Raw genomic sequence first — 25,139 nt, forward strand, 5'->3', positions numbered from 1 at the left:
TGCCCTTGAGCTAGGCCCTGCCAGGCTCACAGCTGAATCCTCAGGTTTGAAAGAGCAGCTTTTGAGGCTCAGAGCAGAAAGGCGAATGGGACAGATGTGTGAAGGAGCTGGAGAAAAACTGTCTCCCTCACCTGGACCTCTGTGCTGGCCACAGGGGTCCAGAGATTCATGGCTTTTGGGTTGCCCCTGTACTTGCCTGGTGGCTCAGACAGTGACGAATCTGCCTGTGATGCAGGAGACCTGGTTTGATCCCTGGATTGGGAAGATCCCCTGGAGAAGGGAATAGTTACCCACTCCAGTATTCTTGCCTGGAGAATCCCATGGACAGAGGAGCCTGGTGGGCTACAGTCCATGGGGTCCCAAAGAGTAGGATACAATTGAGCAACTAACACTTTTACTTTTTCACTTCATTAAGGTTGCCAGATTTAGCAATTCAAGTTGTAGGACACCCAGATATTTTATTAGGCTACTCTGTCTCTGATTCTTTATATATATATATTTAAAAAAATATATTTTTCAATTAATGGATAATTACTTTACAATATTGTGATGGTTTTTGCCATACATCAACATGTGACAACCTAGAGGGGTGGGATGAGAAGGGAAGGGGGAGGGGACGTATGTCCTCGGTTCTTAAGCCACACCACATTGCCTGCTGCCAAGGGCTGGGCTCAGCTGCAGTCTCCTGGGCCTTAATGAGATCCCAGTTGTTTTCCTCCCAGTGGAGTCTCAGGTGTGCGGCCAGAATAAGAGAGGCTGGGCCCAAGGGTTCAACGGCAGGCAGAGGGTTGACAGGGACGGACCCCAAGGCACCTGGGGAAGGAGCCTGGATTTGCTGACCTTAAGGTAAAACAGCACTTCCTTACAGGGAGGGCAAAGAATTTCCAAGGTGATTACTAGCTGTCCCACCCCACACGCACAAAGACATCATGTCCCAGCCCTGGAGGGGCCTTGAGTCTGGTGTGGCCCTCCGAGGGTCACGGGCACCCCCTAATTGCAGGACGCAGGGCTCATGAAATAAACACCACGTTTCACTTCCTCTGCAAACATCGCACATCTGAGAAACTCATTTCCGTTTCTGAGACACGTCTTTCCCAGCTGTGCAGGCCGGGGTCAGGCTTAATAAAATAGAAGTGGTGGGACAGCAGGCTGATGGAGCTGATGCCCCCCAGTATTACAGTCAGTGTGCTCCTGTGCTCTGTGAGGATACGGATCTGTCCAAGTTCCCTTCCCTGAGACAGACCACAGAAAAAACAGACCACGTGGCTCCTGTTCTCCTTCTTGACAGGATTCCGCAGAACCCGAGATCTGATGGTGATGGTAAGAAGCTTTGCCATTTCAGGTACTGACAAAGAAAGAATGCCGCCAGCTGTCTGTACTGCTGATTGTAAGGTGCACTTCAATTTCAGGGTTGTGAAACCGTGGAAAGGTGGGCACCTTGGAATCAATAAGATACGGCCTTAGGTTTACCATCAGCTCACAGCCAGTGGAATGGAACCATCTGACAGCCAAGCAGTGCCTGTGTTTGAGCTGTGTGACAGCGCCCTTCTCTTTAACAGTTAAGAAAGCTGGTTCCAAGTCAGGTGTGTGCGTGGTCGTGGATTGACTGAAGCCCCCGTCCCGTGTCCAGGTTTCTCTTCTGGGACCTCTCGCTTTTTTGTTTGTTTTTATTGCTTTACAATGTTGTGTTCTGCTGTACCTTGAAGTGAATCAGCTATGTATATGTGTGTACGCACATCTCCTCTCCCTCCTGGGCCTCCCTCCCACCCTACTCCCATCCCAGCCCTCTAGGCCATCACAGAGCACAGAGCTGGGCTCCCTGAGCTATACAGCAGCTTCCCACTCGCTACCTGTTTTACACCTCCTAGTGTATGTACGGCAATCCTAACCTTGCGGTTCGTCCCACCCTCTCCTTCCCCACACTGCGTCCGCGTGCTGTGTCTAGCTTTGGTTCCCTCTGTCTACTGAATTCTCCTCTGCTCCATCTCCCTGCCCCCGACCATGTAGTCAGGGGCCTCCCAGCTTCTGGGATCTATTGCCTGATGATCTGAAGTGGAGCTGATGTTATGATAGAAGTAAAGTGCACAGTAAATGTAATACACTTGAATCATCCCCAAACCACCCCCTCTTCCAGGTCCATGGAAAAATCATCTCCCATGAAACCAGTCCTTGGTGCCAAAAAGGTTGGGTACCACTGATGTAGATCACTGCCATTTTTAAAAAAGACTGTGATGATCTAAAGGGGTGGGATTGGGGAGGGGAGGGAGGTTTGGGAGGGAGGTTCAAGAAGGTGATTCTGTTCAGTTCAGTCGTTCAGTCACGTCTGACTGTTTGTGACCTCATGGACTGCAGCAGGCCAGGCCTCCCTGTCCATTACCAACTGCCGGAGTTTACTCAAACTCATTTCCATTGAGTCGGTGAAGCCATCCAACCGTCTCATCCTATGTCGTCCCCTTCTCCTCCCACCTTCAGTCTTTCCCAACATCAGGGTGTTTTCAAATGAGTCACTTCTTATCAATTATATCACTTATTCTAATTATATCAGGGAGGTGATATAATTATACAATTCTGACTGATTTGTGTAGTTGTATGGCAGAAACCATCGCAACATTGTAAAGCAATTTTCCTTCAATTAAAAAATTTTTAAAAAGAGATTGTGACAAAATACACATAAAATTTACCATTGTAACTATTTTAAAGTGTGTAATTCAGTGGCATTTAGAACATATCCAAGGAAGTCTTGCTTCTGCTACACCTCTCCTCCAAGACCTGGTTTCTTTTCTCTGCCCTGTATGGAGTCTACCAAAGAATCTGGAGTTTTCCCTTGATTTATCAGCTGCCAGCACAGGCTGTGGGGTATTAGCAGATGATTACTGAAAACCTAGCTCAGTTGGTAAAGAATCCACCTTCAGTGCAGGAGACCCTGGTTTGATTCCTGGGTCAGAAAGATCCCTTGGAGAAGGGAAAGGCTACCCACTCCAGTATTCTGGCCTGGAGAATTCCATGGGGTCCCAAAGAGTCGGATATGACTGAGCAACTTTCACTTTCACTGAAAACCTGAAGGAGTCAGAAGGGGGATGGCCCGCCCAGCCCAGCCTTAACTCTTAACGCTCTGTCTTCTTCCAGCCTCTGGGAGACACTGGCTGCCTCGTGGCCTCGAGTCTGCCTCCCAAGGTGTTCCCCACTTTCTCTCCTCCCCTCCGTCTCAGGCCTTCCCACCAGCTGCTTACTGGGCTGCCAAATTCCTGATTTTATCCAAAGGAGCCATTTTGCTGTCTCTTCTCTCTGACTTCTTCCCACCATCGAGAGTGTCCACCTTTCACAGGTGTTCTCTATACAGAGTCTGCCTGGCCCAGAGAGCTTAATTCCCCAGCCAAGGAGAAACCTGCTCAGCTGTCAGAGATTTTGCCGTCTCGCTGGTTGCTTTAGACATGTCTAGGCTGCCGCTTCTGCCTCACAGAGCTCTGCTCTGCAGCCATGGTTGCAAAGCCAAGTCTACGCAGTGACTGCTGTGCTCTGATGTGGGGGCACTCGGAGCCTTCCAGAGTGGAGAGGAGGGCTCCTGACTCTGGCAGGCCGGAGGCTGCAGGCTGATTTTACCAAGTTTCTGAGTTCCCGTTCCTCCATCTGGTATTTGCTCCTAGAATCCCTTTGGGAATCACAGCTCCTGCTCTCCCTGCATTTGGTTGGAGGTGGGCCCAACTCATCCTCGGGCTCTGAGGCTGAGCACACGCCACCTCCAGCCTGTTCGGCCCATCAGAACATTTCTGATACCAATGACTCGGTTCCGAGAGAAGCATGGGACCCAAGCCAGGCCAGTGAAAGCAACCTCAGGCCTTGGTCTGGAACTACTGCTGGGTCAGGGACGCTCCCATGTTGCTAGGGCTGCTCAGTGGTGGGCCGTGAGGCTGGAGACACTGATGGCCACCTGGTCACCACATGGAGTGAGCCCCCTGGAGAATGACGACAAGGTGGAAGCTGGCATCAAGAGCAGGAGATGAATGACTGGATACCAGGTGGGAAAGCCAAAAACATCACTTCTCTGCATCATGAAGCTTGAATTGGGCTTTTGTTGTCTCTGAGAACCCTGATTTACAGGAGTCTGCCAAGTGGGAGATGACAGTTGAGTAGGGCTTTGAAGTATGAGTAGGAGTTTTCAGGCAGCAAAGGTGAGGAGCACATTCTAGGCAGAGTGGGTAGCATGTGTGCAGGTGGGAAGGCAGGAGACTGGAGATGCAGGAGGCAGCTGGGTGATGGAAAGCCTTGAACTTTAGACGTGGTCTTGGAGCTGGGAGCTGTGCTGGGGTTTTTCTTCTGTGAGTTTATGCTTCCCCACCCTGCAGATGAAGGAACTGAACCTGGGAGGCATCAGGCAGGTTTGCTGTTCAATATCTCCACTAGGGGTGCCACCCAGGTCATGAGGCTCAGCCCCTCCAGGGACGCAGAGGAGGAGAGTTTTGCCGTGGCAGTCACAGGACAGAGAGATCAGGCCACGAAGGGATAGGGAGCTGCCTTTGGCCCCATGCCCAGCCCCAGACCCCCTTATGAGTCCTTCCAGCTTAGTTTTCTGGGACCATGAAGGGTGAGAAATTCTGCTGATTGCATAGACGTTCTCACTTTGACTGCACTTGAGTATCCTCCTTGGGGGATACGGGGTTAAAAACTAGAGGCGCTAGAGCAGCGCAGACCTGAACTTGGTGTGTTTCAAAGCCTTTTCAGGTGACTTTAATGGACTTAATAGATTTTCACCACTGCCCCAGGTCAACGGTTCTCAATCACCTGGTGAGATTAAGGGAGAATTAACAGAGGAGGAGCTTCCCCTGTGGCTCAGTGGCAAAGAATCTGCCTGCAAAGCAAGAGAGCTGGGTTTGATCTCTGGGTTGGAAAGATTCCCTTGAGAAGGAAATCGCAACCCACTCCAGTATTCTTGCCTGGGAAATCCCATGAAAAGAGGAGCCTGGCACTACAGTCCACGGGGTCGCACGAGAGTCAGACACGACTTAGTGGCTAAATAACAAGAACAAAACAACAGCAGATTAGTGGAGAGAAAGAACACCCCCTGGGAGTCACTGATGGACTAGGCCCTGTGCTGGTTGCTGGACTACGAGTGTCTTGTTTAATCCTCCAACAGCTTTATGGTGATATGATTCCCATTTTACAGAGGTGCTCACTGAGGCTTGGAGAGGTGTGGCAAAGGGCTGAGGCCACAGAGCTAGTATGCAGAGGAGCTGGATTTTCAACCCAGGTCTTTGTGACTCTGCACACGTGTGCTCCATCCTGGCCTCCTGAGTGGATGTCCAGTCTGTCTGGGCGAGACCCACCTTGACTGAAGCCGCTAGGGGCTGCTGTTCTCTAGCGAGGGGTCCCAGTCCTTGTGAACTGGGGCGAGGGGGAATAGGAGGAGGCTGTGCTTGGAAGCTGGGCGCCTGTGTCTTCCTCTGCAATGCTGAGGAGCGTGGGTCAAGTCACTGCCTCTCTCTGGGCCACTGTACTAGTCAGGGTTTTCCAGAAAAACAGAAGCAATAGGGTGTGTGTGTGCAGATAAAGCGATTCATTACAAAGAGCTGGCTTATGTGATTATGGAGGCTGACAAGTCCTAAGATCTTCAGGTGAGTCAGTGAGATTAAGAACCCAGGCGAGCTCAGGGTGTTGTTCCCTCTGAGTCTGAAGGTCAGAGAGAGCCAGTGGTGTCGATTCCCTGAGAAAGCTGGCAGGCTTGAGACCCAAACTGAGGCTTCAGTGTTTTGTTTCCATTTTATTGAAGTATAGTTGATCTACAATGTTGTGTTAATTTCTGCTGTACAACCAAGTGACTCAGGCACATGGATATATTCTTTTTCATATTCTTTTCCATTATGGTTTATCCCAGGATATAGACTATAGTTCTCTGTGCTATACGATAGGACCTTGTTTATCCATTCTGTGTATATTAGTTTGCATCTGCTAATTCCAAGTTCCCAATTTTTCCCTCCTCTACCCCACCTCCCCCCTTGGCAACCACAAGTCTTGTCTACATCTGTGAGTCTTTTTTGCTTTGTAGACGTGTTGATTTGTGTCATATTTTAGATTCCGTATATAAGTGGTATTGTATGGTATTTTTCTTCCTCTTTCTGACTTCACTTATGATAATCTCTAGCTCCATCCATGTTGCTGCAGATGGCATTATTTCATTCTTTTTAATGGCTGAGTAATACTCCATGTAGGGGCTTCCCAGGTGGTGTGGTGGTTAAGAATCTGCCAACCAATGCAGGAGACTCGGGAGACTCTGACTTCCCTTCCTGGCTGAGTGTGGCTGGCAGACCCTGTGGGAGCCGGGGCTGGATCTGCCTTCAAGGCTTCCTGAACAGAGGATGGTCTTGGGCTGCATGCGTGCTCTCAGTCTGGCCAGGAACAGTGGACCGAGGCCCAGTATATCCGGAGGACTGGAGGACCCCTGTGGTCCTGCCGTGGTGTGTGTGGGGGAGGTAGGTCCTGCCTGGAGGGTGACTTCTGCTTGCAGGGTAGCTTGTTTGGACATTAGGGACCCCTCTGGCTATTCTGTGTACAGTAGCTCAACATGCCTACCCCTGCCCTTAGATTCTGATTCCAGAACCTTCCATTTCTTGCTTTTGCTGCTGCCATCTTTCTGAAGCTTCCAGCTCATTCATAAGCAACACTTTGACTTTCAAGCTGTCTAAGGAAGGAGCCCCTTTTGTCAAGGCAGACCTGTGTGTCCCTTATGCTTTCTCCCACACTCTTCTGGGTTTGACATGCTTTGGTTTCTTCAGTGCTGGGTCTGTGAGGATGAGAAAGAGGAGTGAGTAGTGGGGATCACCCTCCAGATTGATGGAGAAGGACCCAGGAGGGGTGAGCTGTGAAAAGCCTCAGCGTCCCTGCAAGGGGGCTGGTTGCCTCTCAAGAGGCCCTTAGAAGGGCCACATCCCTGGGAGTTGCTGCCTAGGGTCGGGGAGGTATAGAGGGAGTGCAGGTGGCGGAGAAAAGGAGGCCTTTGGGGGTGTGTTGTTCCAATGATTCTAGCTCCATTCACTTAATAGCATCTGGGGATGCAAGTGATAACCATGGGGAGACACTGGTACTCAGCCACCTCAGGAAAGCAGGTAGTATATCTTAAGTGGCGTTCACATTAAAACATCAATTAAAAAGAAGAAAAAATGTGGGACTTGATAATACATAAACCAATATTTTTCAGAAGTATAGGCATGCCTGGTGTTTGAAGAAGTAGGGTGTGTGGAGGGCTTTGCAGAGGTGTTGGTGTGTCCGGTGGCTGAGGAGGTGGGGTACGTGCAGGGGCAGTGGGCAGAGAAGGCAGCTGGTGTGGCTGAGAGACTGGTTACATTGAGCAAATGAATGAATGAATCGAGGCTAATTGCAGTCAAGTGTCTCACAATTAGAAAAGTGATAGGCAAACATGGAAAGGGGGATGTCTAGAAAGAACCCTGAAAGGGCTGCATAGGAATAACCTCACTGACATATACATATTTATACACATATTAACACTTAGGAATTTCGTGTGTATGTATGTGTGCTAAGGCGCTTCAGTTGTGTCCAGCTCTTTGTGACCTTATGGACCGTAGCCCTCCGCACTCCTCTGTGCATGGGATTCTCCGGGCAAGAATACTGGAGTGAGTTGCCATGCCCTCCTCCAGAGGATCTTCCCAACCCAGGGATTGAACCCACATCTCCTGCAGCTCCTGAACTGAAGGTGGATTCTTTACCACTGAGCTGCTGGGAAGCCTCTGTGTGTGTGTGTGTGTGTGTGTGTGTGTGTGTGTATATACATGCAAACTTATCCACATATACACAGTGATAGGTGTTTGTACATATACTTACATATGTGCATGAATTTCCTATTACATAATTTGTAGAGGACCTAGAAGCAATAACGTTCTAGGTGTGGTGAACACACCAAGCTCCCAGATCTTGGTTTCTTTCTTTTTTTTTAATAAAATTTTTATTTATCTTATGTATTTTGGGCTGTGCTGGGTCTTCATTGCTGCACACGGGCTTTCTCTAGTTGCAGTGTGTGGGCTTCTCATTGCAGTGGCCTTTCTTACTGTGGAGCCAGGGGGTCAGTAGTTGTGGTACACAGGCTTAGTTGCCCCACGGCATGTGGAATCTTCCCAGACCAGGGATCAAACTCGTGTTCCCTGCACTGGCAAGCAGGTTCTTAACTACTGGACCACCAGGGAAGTCCTGACCATATGGATATAGTTAAGTAAATAAATTAATGGGAGAAAGGTCAGCTCTTTCTTATAAGAGATTGTCAATTACTGATGGGAATAGGAAAAATCCACATTAGGCACCCATCACAGTGATAGTGGAAAACAGGAGCCTGGCATGCTACAGTCCATGGGCAGCAAAGAGTCAGATGCAACTTAGCAACTGAACACAGCAACAGTGATGGTTGATTCAGGCTGGACTTGTCAACAATGCTAAGACCGGCAGGTGAATGTTTGAAGAATAGTCAAGTGTGATGCTGGAATGTATCTCCAGAAAATATTTCCCAACTACAAAGGGAAAAACCTGGCAGACACCAATCTGAGCAGGTGTTCAAAATGAACCAGGGCCCGATAGGCTGGGGTCATGGGCCTCCTTAGGTGATAAAGCGTCGTTTCTGTTCTATTCCTGTCAAGAAGGCATGGCCTAAGTCTCATTGAGAGGAAACAACAGTCAGCCTCAAGTTGGGGATACCCTATAAAATGAAAGATCTACACTCTTTAGAAAACAAACAAAAAAACAGCTGTCAAAGAAAGACATGAAAGATGGGGAAAAAGAGAAAATGTTGCAGTTTGAGGAGAATGGAGAGACACGACAACTAAAGGCAAAGTGTCTTCCTAGATTGGATCCTGGACCAGGAAGGAGAAGGAGACAGCGGGATAGCTGGTGAAGGGTGAGGGGGGCAAAAGTGAGAGGCTGGCGCTGTGCCAGTGTTGATTTCTCAACTGGGAAGGTTATGTTGGAGAGTATTCTTGTTTTTAGGATCTTCAAGGGGTTCAGAGAAAGACTAAGGATTGTAGATGCTGTGTGTGTGTAAAGAAGCACTGTGTGGGGGATTCCCTGGTGGTCCAGTGGGTAGGACTCGGCGCTTTCACTGCCGAGAGTCTGGGTTCAGTTCCTGGTTGCGGGACTGATATCCCACAAGCTGTGCGGTGTGGCCAAAAAAAAAAGAGATTGTGTGCACGCATGCACGCAATGAAGCAAATGTAGAAAAATGGTAACATTGGCAAACCTGAGTAAAAGGAATATGACAGTTTTTATTTTTCCTACAGATTTTCTGTAAGCCTGAAATTATTTCAAAATACATTATTGTTTAAAAGATAAACCAGTCATAACCCAACCAATCTACAGGGAACTGTATAAAGTTTTAGAGCATTTCTTCCTGGTTTATGTGAACTTTTATGTAGTTAAAATAGTGTTCTACATACAATTTTATATCCTACTGTGTCATTTAACATGGTAACATAAACATTCCCCAGTGTGTTTATTATTAAGGCTCCATAAACCTTGTTTTTAATGGCTCCATAATGCCCATTGAGAGGTTATATTGAAAATTACCATTCTAACTATTGTTGGACAGTATTCAGGTTATTTCCTTGTTAAAAAATTGTAAATCATACTGCAATGACTATCTTTGACAATAAAGCATTTGATGTGTGTCTTAGGGTAGATTTCTATGAAGGGAATCATAAAAGGATGTGAGTATCTTTCAACGATTGGTACAGTTGTTTTTCAAGAGCACACAGTCATGTAATAGTTCCCAACAGCCGTGAGTGAATACTAGTTTCCACACACCCTCACCAGCCTTTTAAAATTCTTTGTTCTTTTCTTAGGTGGAGGGCAATGACACTGTCTCATTGTTTTTTCCTTCTAATTTCTAGGAGATGTTGCAAATTATACTAGTGGTTTGTTCTTCACTGATGTCACCATGCTTTCCTTTGGCTCTACTAGACTGGCTTCTTCTCCAAGGACTGGATCCGAGTGATCTTTGTATCTAGTGCAGGGCCCTCCTCCTAGGACTGCTGGTCCCTGGTGCACATGTCTGGCTCTTCCTGGAGCCATGTGACTCCAAGGTTGCTCATGTGCCTGGCTCTTTCTTCTCCTCAGAGACTGTTTGAGGAGCCATGACTGGGTCAGCCCGTGCTGTTTCCCAATTAGTCCTTCTGGTTCCTTCCAGCTCCCAGGCCTGTGGGCTACTCTCACCCACTTTCATTAGCCATTTCCCTGTCTTTATCATTTTTGAAAAAAAAATTGGATTATTGATTTTTTTTCCCTCCTATTTATAAGAGCAATATAGAATCACTATAAAAGTTTAGGTGCTACAGAAAGGTATAAAAAAGACCATGACCTCCAGGCTTATATACCCCAGAGCTAATTGGCATTAATATTTGGAATTTTTTTTTTACAAATTTTTTTCTGTGTGTATAGGTATAGATTAACTTTTGCAAAAGCGGTCTCACTTTTTTAACATTTGATTTTTTAAAAGAACCCTTTAAAAGCCTATTTTTAAAAGTTGGCAATAGATCTCAGATTTACATATACAATTTGCATTCAGTACTTTTTTGGGTAAAATAAACCTGAACAGAGCCAAGTATCTGTTAGCTTTCATGTTAAAAACAAATTTCTGTTTGTAACGGGCAACATTCCTGAACCATTGCAGAGATTTTACTTGCATGTGTACATGTGTTTAAGAAAATGTGGTTTAACAAGTGCTTTCTTAAGCCTCAAAAACATGTTCTGAAAAAGTAAGAAAGTTGGGAAGAAAACTTCAGGTCATATATAGTCCATAAAACTTTTAGGGATCGTGGGATTTCCCTGGCAGTCCAGAGCTTTAGACTTCACCCTCCAATGCAGGGGGTGTGGGTTCGATCCCTGGTGGGGAAGCTAAGATCCCACATACCTTGCTGCCAAAGAACCAAAACATGAAACAGGCAATATTGTAAAAAATTCAATAAAGACTTAAAAAAACGGTTTAGGGATCAGCCTCCAAATACCACTGTGCCGTGTTGATTACCAATCCATTTACTTAACTAAGCACTTGCATTTGGCTTGAGCTATCTTTTCCTTTGTAAAATTATTATTCGTTTACTGCAACTGTAGGTTTTCATTAATTTTAACATGGCAGTGAAAGTCGCTCAGTCGTGTCCGACTCTTTGTTGACCCCATGGACTGTGGTCTACCACACTCCTCCGTTCATGGGATTTTCTAGGCAAGGGTACTGGAGTGGGTTGCCATTTCCTTCTCCAGAGGCTCTTCCCGACCCAGGGATCGAACCCAGGTCTTCTGCATTCTTTTTTTACTGCAATTGTAGGTTTTGAGTAATCTTAACATGGCGACATATTAGCAAATCATTAGTGGTAACAGGCTTTCAGTTTAAGATTATAAATTGCAATTAAAATGAAAACAGTATCTCCAGATGACAGATGGGTCCCCAGATCACACAGTGTTTCTTAAAGTAAGTTTATGACACTCTAACCAGGGAGCTGTAGCAATGAGCAAACTGTTGACAAAGGACAGCCAGGGAACATTTATCTCAGTACAGGCTGGAATCTGTACTTAAGAAATTGGATGATTATATTTGAAGTAGTACAAATTGCAACCAGTAAGAATCCAGTATGAATGTTTTCTCAGAACTCACAATAGAGTTAAAGTCAGTCAGATGAAGAGTCAAGTATGGAATGGCCTCCTTCATTTAGGAGATTGTCCAAAGAGCCAGCACAAAGGGAGCAACTTCTAATCAAGAGATTATGGGTCATATCAGTTGTTAGCTTATAATGCTGATTCATAAAGGCATCAATGAGGGTAAAAGTTCTGTGTGTTTAGGCTGGATCTCTATAACATAAGAACTGAAATCCAGATTACCCTTACCATAAATAAATACATTCATTTTTTGCACATATGTAAGCTGGGGGGTTTAGAGAAATTCAGGTAATAATTTGAATAAGCTCTTCTGAAAATTGGACAATGGGAAAAAACCTGTAAATAAAAAAATAGTTTGAGAAAAGACGTGTAGTATTTATTAAATCAAATGCCCCAAATCTCAAAATCCCTGAAATAGGATATAATGTTTACCAAAAGTTAAAGATTGATAGATGTTAGTGAAATGTAAAATATTTTGTAAAATGGTGATAGTTCTTTTTACCTCATTCATTGTGTAAAGATACTTTATAATCTTTTCCTGAGTATGCTCCAGCAAAGCAGATAGCTACCATCTGGGAACCAGTCTCTTTATGGTGACTGGGACCACAGAGGCCAGTTCTATGATGGATGAGTGGCCATATTTTATAGTTAATTTCAGATGATCTGCCTAAACACATCTGAGAAAGCCATGCTTCATCTGATTTCCTGTCCCCTGCCTTTTCCAGTGTTTGTTTCTTGGCTGATTGTTGTCTTTTTAGTTTGTTTTGCTTGATAGCCTCCGCTTATCTTCTTGATTCCTTTTCACACTTGATTGGCACAAACGTGGGCCCAGCCTTGGCTGTATCTTGCCTGTAGGACGCCCCCATAGACATCTTCAGCATGGTCGCCCCCAGATTGCAGGTGCTGTTTGGCGGCCACTACCACAGGTCACCAGAAGGGCTTGGCTTCAGCTAGTGCTCGGCCTTCTTGGTGAGCCGACGCGGCCACTGGTCTCATTTTGTAGCTTGGGTGCATATGTGAGATTTTTTTTTTTTTTTTCCCCTCCATCCACTATTTGTGCAAAGTAATGAAAGGGAAGGGATTCCAACCAGGGGCTTTATGGTTCTTTGTTTTTCCTCAAGTTGATTTTCCTCCAATTACTATGGGAATGAAAATCATTATAGAAAACAAGAAAAGCAAAGGGGGGAAGAAAAAAAACCCCAAGGCACCCATGCCCTTCAACAGCTGCCAACAGTTCATCTCTGATGGCTAGGTCCTAGACCACAGAGAAAGTGTTCGTCATTTACTGCTCATTTCCCTATTGTTGATATGTTATTAGTTCCGTCCTTCTATACCATGCTTTCTGTGCACAGAGGTTTTAATGGATTGTTTACTTATATATATTCTTAGAAGTGGAATTCTTAGAAGAGGATTCTTCTTAGAATTACTGGGTTAAGGGTTTTGAGACCTTCAACAAAGTGCAGTGTTTTGCTTTTGCATTTAAAGAAGACAAGCTTTATTTTTCAGAAGTGCAGCTACTAGGCAAAAGAAGAGAAGATGATGTGTTTTGAGTAGTTTGTGATTTTTAGACGAGTGGACCATCATTATGGAAAATCACAACCCAAATGGTGATGGTATTTATGGTATTTGAGTCAACAGCACAGGTATACCTGCCCATGTTGTAGCTGTTGATTCGTGGTATGATATACAGATGTATTGGGCTTCCCTTGGAACTCTGCTGGTAAAGAATCTGCCTGCAATTCCAGGTGATCCCTGGGTTGGGAAGATCCCCTGGAGAAGGGAAAGGCTACCCACTCCAGTATTCTGGCCTGGAGAATTCCATGGACTGGATAGTCTATGGGGTTCCAAAGAGTCAGACATGACTGAATGAATTTCACTCACACACATACACATGTATTAAACACACACACACAAAATAGTTGAATTCAGTTTGCTTGTATTTAGAATGTTAAATGTTAGGTTGAATCATATGAAATTCCATTTTCATAGGTTAAAAGCAGTTCCATTATCCGCAGTTTCACATGGTTCAACTTACCATTGTCCAACTTTCTTTTTAAATCAATTTGCTTATTTATTTATTCATTTTTGGCCCCACGGTTCAGCATGTGGGATCTTAGTTCCCCAAGTAGGGATCAAACCCATGCCCCCTGCAGTGGAAGCACAAGGTCTCAGCTATTTTACCTCCTGGGAAGTCCTCAAATATTGTCCAACTTCTTAATCTAAACTTATTTCTTCTTAGTCTTTGCAAGCATCTCCCTACCACATGCCCAAGCACTCACGTGTTGAAGTGTTATTTTATTGCACCCCTTTTATTCTGCATTTAAATTGCAGGTCGAATATCAAGTCTTTTCAGTTTCGTGTAAATGGATCATTTTTATCACTGAGTTTCATTTAAGAAAGGCAAAGGCGACGCTGAAAATGTTTATGAAAAGGGAGTATTGGCTCTGATGAGGCTGAGAAATACCAAGTGAGGTGTTTGCCTTCTGCAGACAGGATCTATAACTTCGTATTCTATCCAAGTGTGCTGCTTGGAAAAGTATCCACACTGTAGTTATCATGTTATCTTACAACGTGGCAAATCAGTCTCCCCACTGAATTCCTCAATGGTGTCTTAAAAACAGGAGAGGAAAACCAGCATTGAAAGGGTCTACCCACCATGTACTTGTAGTAAGAGACATTATTTCCTCTGATGCTCACAGTAAGTCCATGAGGAATTAGGACTGGCCACAGTGTGCAAATGAGGAAATTGAAGCATTGAGTAGTAAAGATTCTTACCTACGATGGTCAATCAGAGAGCAGGCATTTGAACTCAGTTCTATGGAATTCGAAGGCAACATTGTCAGATGAAATACAGGACATTCAGGTTAGTTTGAATTTCAGATGAATAGTGACTTTTTTTGTTTGTTCTCAAATGTATTATATTTATTAAAAATTTTTTTTCTTTTTTTAAAATCAGTGTATTTTTGGCTGTGCTGGGTCTTCGTTGCTGTGAGCGGGCTTTCTCTAGTTTCAAAGAGCAGGGGCTACCCTTCAGCTGCGGTGCTGGGACTTCTCACTGTGGAAGCTTCTCCTGTTGTGGCCCTGGGGCTTGGTTGCTCTGAGGCATGTGGGGTCTTTCCGGGCCAGGGGTCAGATCTGTGTCCCCTGCATTGGCTGGTAGATTCTTTGTCACCAGGGAAGTCCTGTATTTCTTTATTTAGATTTACAAAAGGTTTTTTAAATCTGTATTTTTTTGAAGTATAGTTGATTTACAATGTTGTATTAATTTTTTCTGTACAGCAAAGTGACTCAGTTATACACACCTATATCTTCTTTTTCATACTTTTCCATTATGATTTATCACAGGATATAACAGTGACTCTTAATGTTACAGAAACATGTTCCAAACGTTGCACGGGGCAGACTTATACTAAAATAGGACTTGTTTCTCTTAAGTTTCAAAATCAGCTGGATGTCTTGCATTCTTTTAAAGTCTGGCAACCCTATTCTTTCCCCCTCTGCCACTTCCCTTGCATTTTTTACTCACAGTGTCGCTCCCTAGATTTTTATTCCAAAAATGTCTTTCGGGTCCCAGCATGAGTCACAAGAGAGGCAGCGAGAAGTAACAGCCTTTCACAGGAGCGATGAGGCCCTGGGCCCCGTCCCGACCGTGGGAAAGATACACCTTCTGGAACAAGTTTTCTCATCTGTGGGGAGTTGAACTGCACCATCTCAAGGGTCAGGGAATGTCCACTGGGTTCTGAGCACGTGCCAGGCACTGTTCTGGGCTCTGGGGCACCATCAACAAACAAAATTGACAAGGTTTGCTGTCCTCAGAGAGCTAACATTCTAACGGGGGAGAAACAGACAAACAGGTAGCAGTGCCTGCTACCCTCCGCTCAGGTGCCGTGGGTCAGGCCCGCTGCTGGGGACTTCACACACAGGCTCCTCTGGTGTCCCTCTGTGCCCACCCGATCCAGGGCAGGGCTTCCCAGGTGGCGCTAGTTGTAAAGAACCCGCCTGTCAACACAGGAGACACAGGAGACCCCGGTTCGATCCCTGGGTTGCGAAGATCCCCTGGAGGAGAGCACGGCAACCCACTCCAGCCAGTATTTTCGCCTGGAGAATCCCGTGGACAGGGGAGCCTGGTGGACTATAGTTCATAGGGTCACAAAGAGTCAGACACGACTGAAATGACTTAGCACGCGTGCACATCCAAGGCATGTGACATGTTGCTGGCACACAATGGCAGCAGGGCTGGGCTCAGGTTTTGTGAGCCTGAGGACCCTCTTTAAGAAAAGTGTATAACATTACCAGACCCTTCTCAGGATCCTGGAAAGAGCCTGTGCAGGAGAGGCTCTGAAACTGAAGCCTCAATAGCGTCCCCGAAAATATGGCTCTGGGCTCAGCTGGTGATTTTTAAAATTTTATTTTATTTATTTGGCTGTGCTGGGTCTTAGTTATGGCATGTAGGATCTTTAGTTTGTGGCATGTAAACTCTGAGTGCTGACATGTGAGATCTAGTTGCCTGACCAGGGACTGAACTGGAGCCCTCTGCTTTGGGATCGCGGGGTTTTAGCCAAATACTGGACCACAAGGGAGTCCCTCAGTCAGTGATTGTTGAATGAACAACTATCTTGTCAGGTAGCTTGCCCATTTTTGACTGGGGATACTGAAGTTCAAAGAAGTGCGAGGATTTACTCAAGTTCATAGAGCCAGTGAGTGGCAGCACTGATGGTGACGTGGTTCAGCAGGGAGAGAATGTGGAACGCTCCCAGTCTTTGGAGCAAGAAAGACCTGGATTTAAATCTGACCCGTGTGTGGCCTTGCTGGGTAACTTTGGCCAAGTGTCTTAACCTCTCTGTGCCTTTGTAGCCTCATCAGTAAAATGTAGAAAGCAGTACTGCTCCTATAGGGTAGCTAGAAATGAACAGTTAATGCTCATTTGGGGGAAGGATCGTTCCCCGCTGCAGGGAAGGCCTGGGTCTCCCCTAGTGCTCTTGGCTGCCTTGGGTCTTTGGAATCCACACTAAGGACCAGTGGGGTTGGGGGTGGGACTGCCACAGGCGGCCAAGAAGCGCATTTTTGGAATGACTCATCTTTGACCTCCTTCCTGGAGGGTTCAGCCTAATGGGCTTCTCTCCAGGAACCCCTGTCAGTGTGGGCAGAGGGGAAGCACAGGAAAAGCCAGAGGTTCCTGCCAATACTGGCCATGTCCAATCCGGATATTTAGAGAAAAATCCAGGACAAATATACAGCAACAGTTTCTTTGAGTTACACACAGGAGGAGAACTGAATGGGCAAGGAAGGGAAAACTACCATTGGTGAGCCCCCTACCCCGTGCTAGGGTTTTATGTATATTTCCTAACAGTTACCAAAAATGTATATATATATTAAAAAAAAAACCAAACCTTCTTGTGTGGACTGTGCTCAGCATATTACCTGTATTAACACATTAAAACCTTACAACAGCCCATTAATGTAGTGTCTACTCCCATTTTTTTTGATGAGGAAAACTGAGCCATAGAAAATTAAGGAACTTATTCTAGTTCATATACCTACCTGATAAATGGTGGGGAAACAGGATTTAAACCCAGGTGGTTTGGCTCCACAGTTCACATGTGGTGGCCCTTATAAAGCAGGTATGACAAGCCCCTTTGACAGGTGAGAAAACTGAGGCTTGTATGAGTTCAAGCCAAGATCACACAGTAAGTGTGTGGTTAGTCACTCAGTCATGTCCAGTTCTTTGTGACCCTGTAGACTGTAGCCCACCAGGCTCCTTGGTCCATGGGATTTCTCAGGCAAGAATATTGGAGTGGATTGCCATTTCTTCCTCCAGGGAATCTTCCCAACCCAAAAATTGAACCTATGTCTTCTGTGTCTCCTGCACTGCAGGCAGGTTCTTTACCCGCTGAGCCGTTGGGAAAGCCCCCACGGAATAAGTAGCAGAGTTTGATTTCAAACCCAGGGCTCCAGACTCCAGTCAGTTCAGTCGCTCGGTCGTGTCCAACTCTTTGCGACCCCATGGACTACAGCATACCAGGCTTCCCTGTCCACCAACTGCTGGAGCAAGCTCATGTCCATCTCATTGGTGATGCCATCCAACCATCTCATCCTCTGTCATCCCCTTCTCCTCCTGCCTTCAATCTTTCCCAGCATCAGGGTCTTTTCCAGTGAATAAGTTCTTCCCATAGGGTGTCTAAAGTATTGGAGTTTCAGCTTCAGCATCAGTCCTTCCAATGAATATTCAGGACTGATTTCCTTTACGATGGACTCATTTGATCTCCTTGCAGTCTAAGGGACTCTCAAGAGTCTTTGCCAACACCACAGTTCAAAAGCATCAATTCTTCGGCACTCAGCCTTCTTTATAGTCCAACTCTCACATCCATACATGACTACTGGAAAAACCATAGCTTTGACTAGATAGGCCTTTGTCAGCAAAATAATGTCTCTGCTTTTTAATATACTACCTAGGTTTGTCATAGCTTTTCTTCCAAGGAGCAAGTGTCTTTTAATTTCATGGCTGCAGTCACCATCTGCAGTGGTTTTGGAGCCCCCCCAAATAAAGTCTGTTTATTTTGTCACTGTTTCCTTTGTTTCCACATCTATTTGCCATGAAGTGATGGGACCAGATGCTGTGATCTTAGTTTTCTGAATGTTGAGCTTTAAGCCAACTTTTTCACTCTCCTCTTTCAATTTTACTAAGAGGCTCTTTAGTTCTTCTCTTTCTGCCATAAGGGTGGTGTCATTTGGATATCTGAGGTTATTGGTATTTCTCCCTGCAATCTTGATTCCAGCTTGTGCTTCATCCAGCCTTGCACTTCACATGATGTGCTCTGCTTTTAAGTTAAATAAGCAGGGTGACAATATACAGCCTTGACATACTCCTTTCCCAATTTGAAACCAGTCTGTTTTTCCATGTCCAGTTCTAACTGTTGCTTCTTGACCTGTATACAGATTTCTCAGGAGCCTGGTAAGGTGGTCTGGTATACCCATCTCTTGAAGAATTTTCCACAGTTTGTTGTGTCTAGACTCCAGAGCCCATGCATTTTCTATTCCACCTGTATCCCTCAGCTCTTGCAGGATGTCTGGGATTCATTTCCTGAGATGCTCAGATTTCAATTCTGGTCTCATCTTGATCCTAGCCCTAGCTCGTTGCAGGATCCAATATCAGTAGAAATTAGGCCAGGTAATGTCAGAGGTGGAATGCCCTTGCTCAGTGTTAAAGTTCTGGAGGATGGGAAGTAAGACGAGGCCCTCAGCCGCCAGCTGTGCTAACTGTCAGGGCTGCGTCCCCTTTGCTGCGGTCTCTGCTGTCCAGTCCAGAGGAGAGGTACTCAGGGATGCTGAGAGAATGAGCCAGGGGGACAGGTCTCCCCAGTGCTTCCTGTCTGTGACAGTGTTTGGACGGCTGGTGCCTTGGAGGATGCAGACCTGGGTTTGAGTCCCCATCTACCCCTGTCTGGCTTGATGACACAAGTGCTCTCTGAAGTTCAGTTCAACAACAATCCCTACTTGAAAGGATCATTTTGAGAATTAAATGAAATGGTACATATGAAGAGTCCACCCAGTGCCAGGCTTAGCAGCTGATGGACTCTCGATACATATTCCCCCTCCTCTGCCCAGGGCCTGAGAGGCTCTCCTTTTTTGCCCTATCTGCACCCCCCCCTTTTTTCTTATTTTTTAAAAAATTGTGGCAAAATATATATTGGAGAAGGAATGGCAACCCACTCCAGTGTTCTTGCATGAGAAATCCCATATATATAAGTGCCATAAACTTACTATTTTAACAACTTTAAAGTGTACAATTCAGTGGCATTAAGTACCTTCACTTGTCTAGGCAACAAGTGAGCCAGAGAAAGACAAATATCAAATGATATCACTTATGTGTGGAATTGAAAAAAAAATGATACAAATGAACATATTTACAAAATAGAAATAGACTCACACACATAGAAAACAGATTTATGGTTACCAGAGGAGGAAGGGGCTGGGGGAGGGAAAACTCTGAAGTTTGGGGTAACAGATACACACGACTATCTATAAAATTATAAGGTCTTAACTGTATAGCACAGGCAGCTATATTCAGCATCTGAGTGAATGAGCCATGGAGACCATCGTCATCATCCATCGCCAGAACTTTTTCATCATCTCAAACTGAAACTCCGGACCCATTAAACAAGCTCTCTCCCTGTTCCTCTCTCCCCTCAGCCCTCCGTAATCTCTCTCCTGCTTTCTGTCTGCCTGAATCTGCCTGCTCTAGGTAACTCGTAAGTGGACTTATACAGTATTTATCCTTTTTGTGTCTGGCTTATTTCACTTAGCACATGTCTTCCAAGTCGTCTGTGTTGGAGCAGGCGTCAGAATTCCTCCTTTTTAAAGGCTAAATAATACTCTGTCATGTGCTTATGCCACATTTTGTTTATCCGTTCGCGTGTCCGTGAACTCTTGGGTTGCTTCCCCCTTTTGGCTGTCGGGAATAATGCTGCAGCGGGCAGGGGTGTGCAAGTATCGGTTTTAATCCCTGCTCCATTCTTTTCGCTATATACTCAGCAGTGGGATTGCTGGACCATATGGTAATTTTATGTTTAATTCTTTGGGGCCTCTCCCTTTTCTTTCCTCTTGTTAATTTGTCTTTTATTTTGAATTGAAGTATAGTTAATTTACAGTATCATGTCAGTTTCAAGTGTGCAGCAAAGTGACTCAGTTACACATATATCCTTTTTCAGTTTCTTGTCTATTATACTTTATTACAAGATATGGAATATAGTTCCCTGTGCTATACAGTAAGACCTTACTGTTCATTTTATATATAATAATGTGTATCTGTTATCCCAAATTCCCAATATCCCTCCCCCGCCCCCTTCCTCCTTTGGTAACCATAAATTTGTTTTCTGTGTCTGTGAGTCTGTTTCTATTTTGTGAATATGTTCATTTGTATCATTTTTTTTTCAATTCCACATATAAGTGATACCATTTGATATTTGTCTTTCTCTGGCTTATTTCACTTAGTATGATAATCCCTAGGTCCATCCATGTGGCTGCAACTGACATTAGTTCATTGGTTTTTATGGTTTAGTAGTATTCTATTGTGTGTATATTTGTATTTATACCACATCTTCTTTATCCAGTTATCTGCTGATGGACATTAGGTTCCTTCTATGTCTTGGATGCCACTCCTTCTTACACACACACACACACACACACACACACACACACACCGTACATAGTCTGTACCATCTGACCTTCATCTAGGAAGTCTTCTCATGTGTTATTTCTTCTTGATCTGGTGCACCTTTGGGAAGCTTTGAGATATCACTAGTGACTGAGACCTGCCTCCCTCTCCAGGCCCCTCCTTGCCAGGAAGTGAAAGTGAAAATGTTACTTGCTGAGTTGTGTCTGACTCTTTGCGACCCCATGGACTGTAGCCCACCAGGCCCCTCTGTCCATGGAATTCTCCAGGCAAGAATACTGGAGTGGGGTAGCTGTTCCCTACTCCAGTACTCTTGCCTGGAAAATCCCATGGACAGAGGAGCCTGGTAGGCTGCAGTCCGTGGGGACGCGAAAAGTAGGACACGACTGAGCGACTTCACTTGCACGCATTGGAGAAGGAAATGGCAACCCACTCCAGTGTTCTCACCTGGAGAATCCCAGGGACGGCGGAGCCTGGTAGGCTGCTGCTGTCTCTGGGGTTGCACAGAGTCGGACATGACTGAAGCGACTTAGCAGCAGCAACAGCAGCAGCCATTCCCTTTTCTACGGCATCTTCCTGACCCAGGGATTGAACCCAGGGCTCCTTCATTGCAGGCAGATTCTTTACCATCTGAGCCACCAGGGAAGCTCCTCCTGGCCAGAGCTGGTCAGCTACTCTAGGATCTGGAGGCTGTCTGGTTGGGACTGGTATCTGAGCAGCCACCCAGGCCCCGCAGAGACCCCTCTCTGACAGTAGGGGAAGCAAGACTTTGTGTGTGACCCCGGGTGCTTATTGCTCTGACTCAGGACAGGCTGTGCTTATTGCTCTGACCTCAGGGCATCTCTGAGCAGAGCTGCTCACACCTGACAAGATCACTCAGCAGCCATCTCCTCTACTCACCAGTTAGACTCAAAGGTGATTCTTCCAGGAGACAGCCTGGTGTCTGGGAAGAAACTTGACCTTGGGAGTCAGCTACCTCATGTTGAATCCCTACTCCGTCTCTTCCTTGTGTCACCCCTTGGTGAGCTACGCAGTCTCCCTGAGCCTCAGTTTCCATCTCTATCAAATGGGAATATCAACAGTCCCCACCTCAGTGGCCTGTTGTGCACACACGTCGATGATGCCTGTGCAGCTCTTGGCCCCATGGAAAGGCCGCAGTTACCCTTTTTGTTGACAGCTCAGAGAGCTGACAGGGACTGCTGCAGGCCAGCGGCCCCTGCCCGAGTCCTGTCCACTGCTGTCTGTCTCTCTGCCCCTCTCATCCTACGTCCGGTCTTTCCAGCTCTGAAATGGCTTTTCCAGATATTTGAATGAGAAATAAGATATCTTTTGGGAAATCAGCAAAAGGATGGCCTTTGGAACACTCCTGGTGTTGCAGCTGTCCTTTCAAGCTTGACCCAAGAATAACAGCTACTCTGTGGAGGCTTTAAGGGCTTCTTGGCGCTAGTGGTAAAGAACCTACCTGCAGATGCAGGAGACGCAGGAGACATGGGTTCCACCTCTGGGTTGGGAAGATCCCCTGGAAGAGGGCATGGCAGCTCACTCCAGCATTCTTGTGTGGAGAATCCAATGGACAGAGGAGCCTGGTGGGCTGCAGTCCATGGGGTTGCAAAGAGTCGGACAGGACTGAGGGGATTTAGAACACGAGTCCCTGGAGGCTTGACAGGCCTCTCTGGGTCTCTGGATGACACCCCTGCTGATCTTCATGTGTTTTCCAGCTCCTGATGTTCGCTCAAGCCTGGTGGGTGGGGGGGTGCGTGTGTGGGTGGGTGGATGTGTGTGTGTGTGTGGGGGGGTGGGGGGGTGGGGGTGAGCAGTGGTTTGCCCATCTATCTGTTTTAAGCTTCCATTTTGATCTGTGAGGAAGGCATGAATCTCTCTTGGAAGGTTTTGGGGTTTTTTTTTTAGGTCTTTATTGAACTTGTTACAACACTACTTCTGTTCTGTTTTGGTTTCTTGAGGCACATGGGATTTTAGCTGCTGGCCAAGGATTGATCCCATGCCCCCTGCATTGGAAGGCGATGTCCCAGCCACTGGACCCCCAGGGAAGCCCCTTTGGAAGGTATTTTAAGTGGAATGAATTTACTGAAAAAGCCTGAGGAAGAGGGTGGGGAATGGAGGAGGGTTAACAGGCCAGATAGACCAACTCTGGCCTCGCAGACGCGAGCATGCGCGCACGTCACCTGACGCAGGCGGTCTGGGGCGGGGCCTGAGGCTGGCCGCTTCTGACCCGTGGTACCAGTGCGGCCGGTCGGGGGTCCATTCGGTGAGTAGCCTCGCTAGACCTGCTCGTGTTTTCTGCGGTTTTCCACAGGCCGCTTGCCTCTGCTTCGGGCCTGGTCTCACACCACACCCTGGCTTCTTTTTCCAAATTTCATTCCTCAGCCTTTTCCTCATGCTATGCAGCCCAGTTCAGGTTTCTGTAGCAACTGGATCCAAAGCCTACCCCTGGCCCTCAGCTGGGTTTCTAAATTCAATTACTTTCAGAGAAATGAGGCTTTTTAACTGAACAATAATAAGAGCACTATTCACCCATTACAGGAAACTTGGAAATTGCTGAAAAGTTGATGGGAGCAAATGAAAAGTTATCCAGGATCCTGTAACCCTAAAATAATTATTGATGAGATTAAAAAAAATAATAAATTCTTTTTCTGTGCTGAGTCTTTGTTGCAGCACACGCAGACTTCTCTTGTTGCAGGGTATGGGCTTAATTTCCCATGCCATGTAGGATCTTAGTTCCCTGACCACAGAGTGAACCCATGTCCCCTGCATTGGAAGGCAGATTCTTCCCACTGGACCACCAGAGAAATCCCTTACCCATTTTTAAAATTGAAGTATAGTTAATATACAATGTTAGTTTCAGGTATACAGCACAGGGGTACAGTTATGTACAGGAAATCCCTTATATATGAATGAGTTCCATTCTGCAGAGTTATCCTAGGTACCAATGAGCACAATTGACTATATAGGGCAGTACTGTAATAGGTTTATAATATTTCATACAAATAATACATTAAAAACAACCCTCCAAAATAAACATTTTACATGTTACAGAACAGTGCCTTGAAAAGTACAGTAGTACAGAATAACAGCCAGCATACAGGGGCTGGCATCGAGTGAACGCACAAGAAGCGTTCCTGGCTGGAGGTGGGAGATGGCAGAGCTGAAGGACTGTCAGCAATAGGAGACGGAGGGCAAGCTGCAATTTCACTCATGCCTGACATCGATGGAAAGCATGTTCGTCTCTTTGAAAGCTCACAGCTTGAAGGTTCTTATAGGGAACTTATTGTATATGTTCTGAATATATTCTTTTTCAGATTCTTTTCCATTATAGATGATTGCAAGGTGTGGACTTGTAGTGCCCTGTGCTGTATATTGATGAGGCTTTGCTTCACTCTTTTCAGTTCCCTTTTTTCTTCTGCATGTCTATATTTTAAACTTTAATTGAAATAATACAAAAGGAACAAATTCAGGTATTGCTAAAGCCTGCTTTTCTGTTTTATGACTAGTTCTTTGAAAACACACAAAAATGACTCCATATACCATTGTTGTTCAGTCACTCAGTCATGTCTGACTCTTTGTGACCCCACGGACTTCCTGTCCTTCACTGTCTCCCAGAGTTTGCTCAAACTCATGTCCATTGAGTCAGTGATGCTATCCAACCATCTCGTCCTCTGTCACCCCCATCTCCTCCTGCCCTCAGTCTTTCCCATCATCAAGATCTCTTTCCAATGAGTTGGCTGTTCGCATCAGGTGGCCAAAGTATTGGAGTTTCAGCTTCAGTCCTTTCAATGAATACTCAGTGTTGATCTCCTTTAGGATTGACTAGTTTGATCTCCTTGCTGTTCAAGGGACTCTCAAGAGAGTCTTCTCCAGCACCACAATTTGAAAGCATCAGTTCTTCCACACTCAGCCTTCTTTATGGTCCAACATTCACATCTGTGTAAGAATACTGGAAAAACCATAGCTTTGACTAGATGGACCTTTGTCTGCAAAGTGATATCTCTGCTTTTTAATACACCAGCAAGATCTGTCACAGCTTCCCTTCCAAGGAGCAAGTGTCTTTTCATTTCGTGGCTGCAGTCACTGTCTACAGTGATTTTGGAGCCTAAGAAAATAGATACAGATAATTGCTATTGTTTATCGAGTCCTTAAGACATGAGGGTATGAGGTAAATGCCTGCTCATTGTCTCAGTTAAATAATCCATCATTTGTTTAACTGGTTTTCTGTAAATAATGCTGTGATGAACATCTCTGTGCATACATTTTAATCTAGCTTTCTAATTAGTTCTTTAGACCAGGAGTTGGCAGACTTTTGGTAAAGGGCCAG

The 25,139-nt window shown here is 45.7% G+C and overlaps 1 long non-coding RNA gene across 1 annotated transcript in view; it reads left to right on the top strand.

Moving 5' to 3' along the window:
- The first annotated feature begins 1,074 nt into the window (after positions 1 to 1,074).
- LOC105606871 (uncharacterized) overlaps positions 1,075 to 25,139 on the top strand; it is a 102,364-nt gene continuing 78,299 nt past the window's right edge. The window contains exon 1 of the long non-coding RNA XR_003590750.3: positions 1,075 to 1,342. This is a non-coding gene — a long non-coding RNA (uncharacterized LOC105606871). The remainder of the gene's footprint in view (positions 1,343 to 25,139) is intronic.

Source organism: Ovis aries, chromosome 11 (assembly GCF_016772045.2).
Source record: "Ovis aries strain OAR_USU_Benz2616 breed Rambouillet chromosome 11, ARS-UI_Ramb_v3.0, whole genome shotgun sequence".
NCBI lineage: Eukaryota > Metazoa > Chordata > Mammalia > Artiodactyla > Bovidae > Ovis > Ovis aries.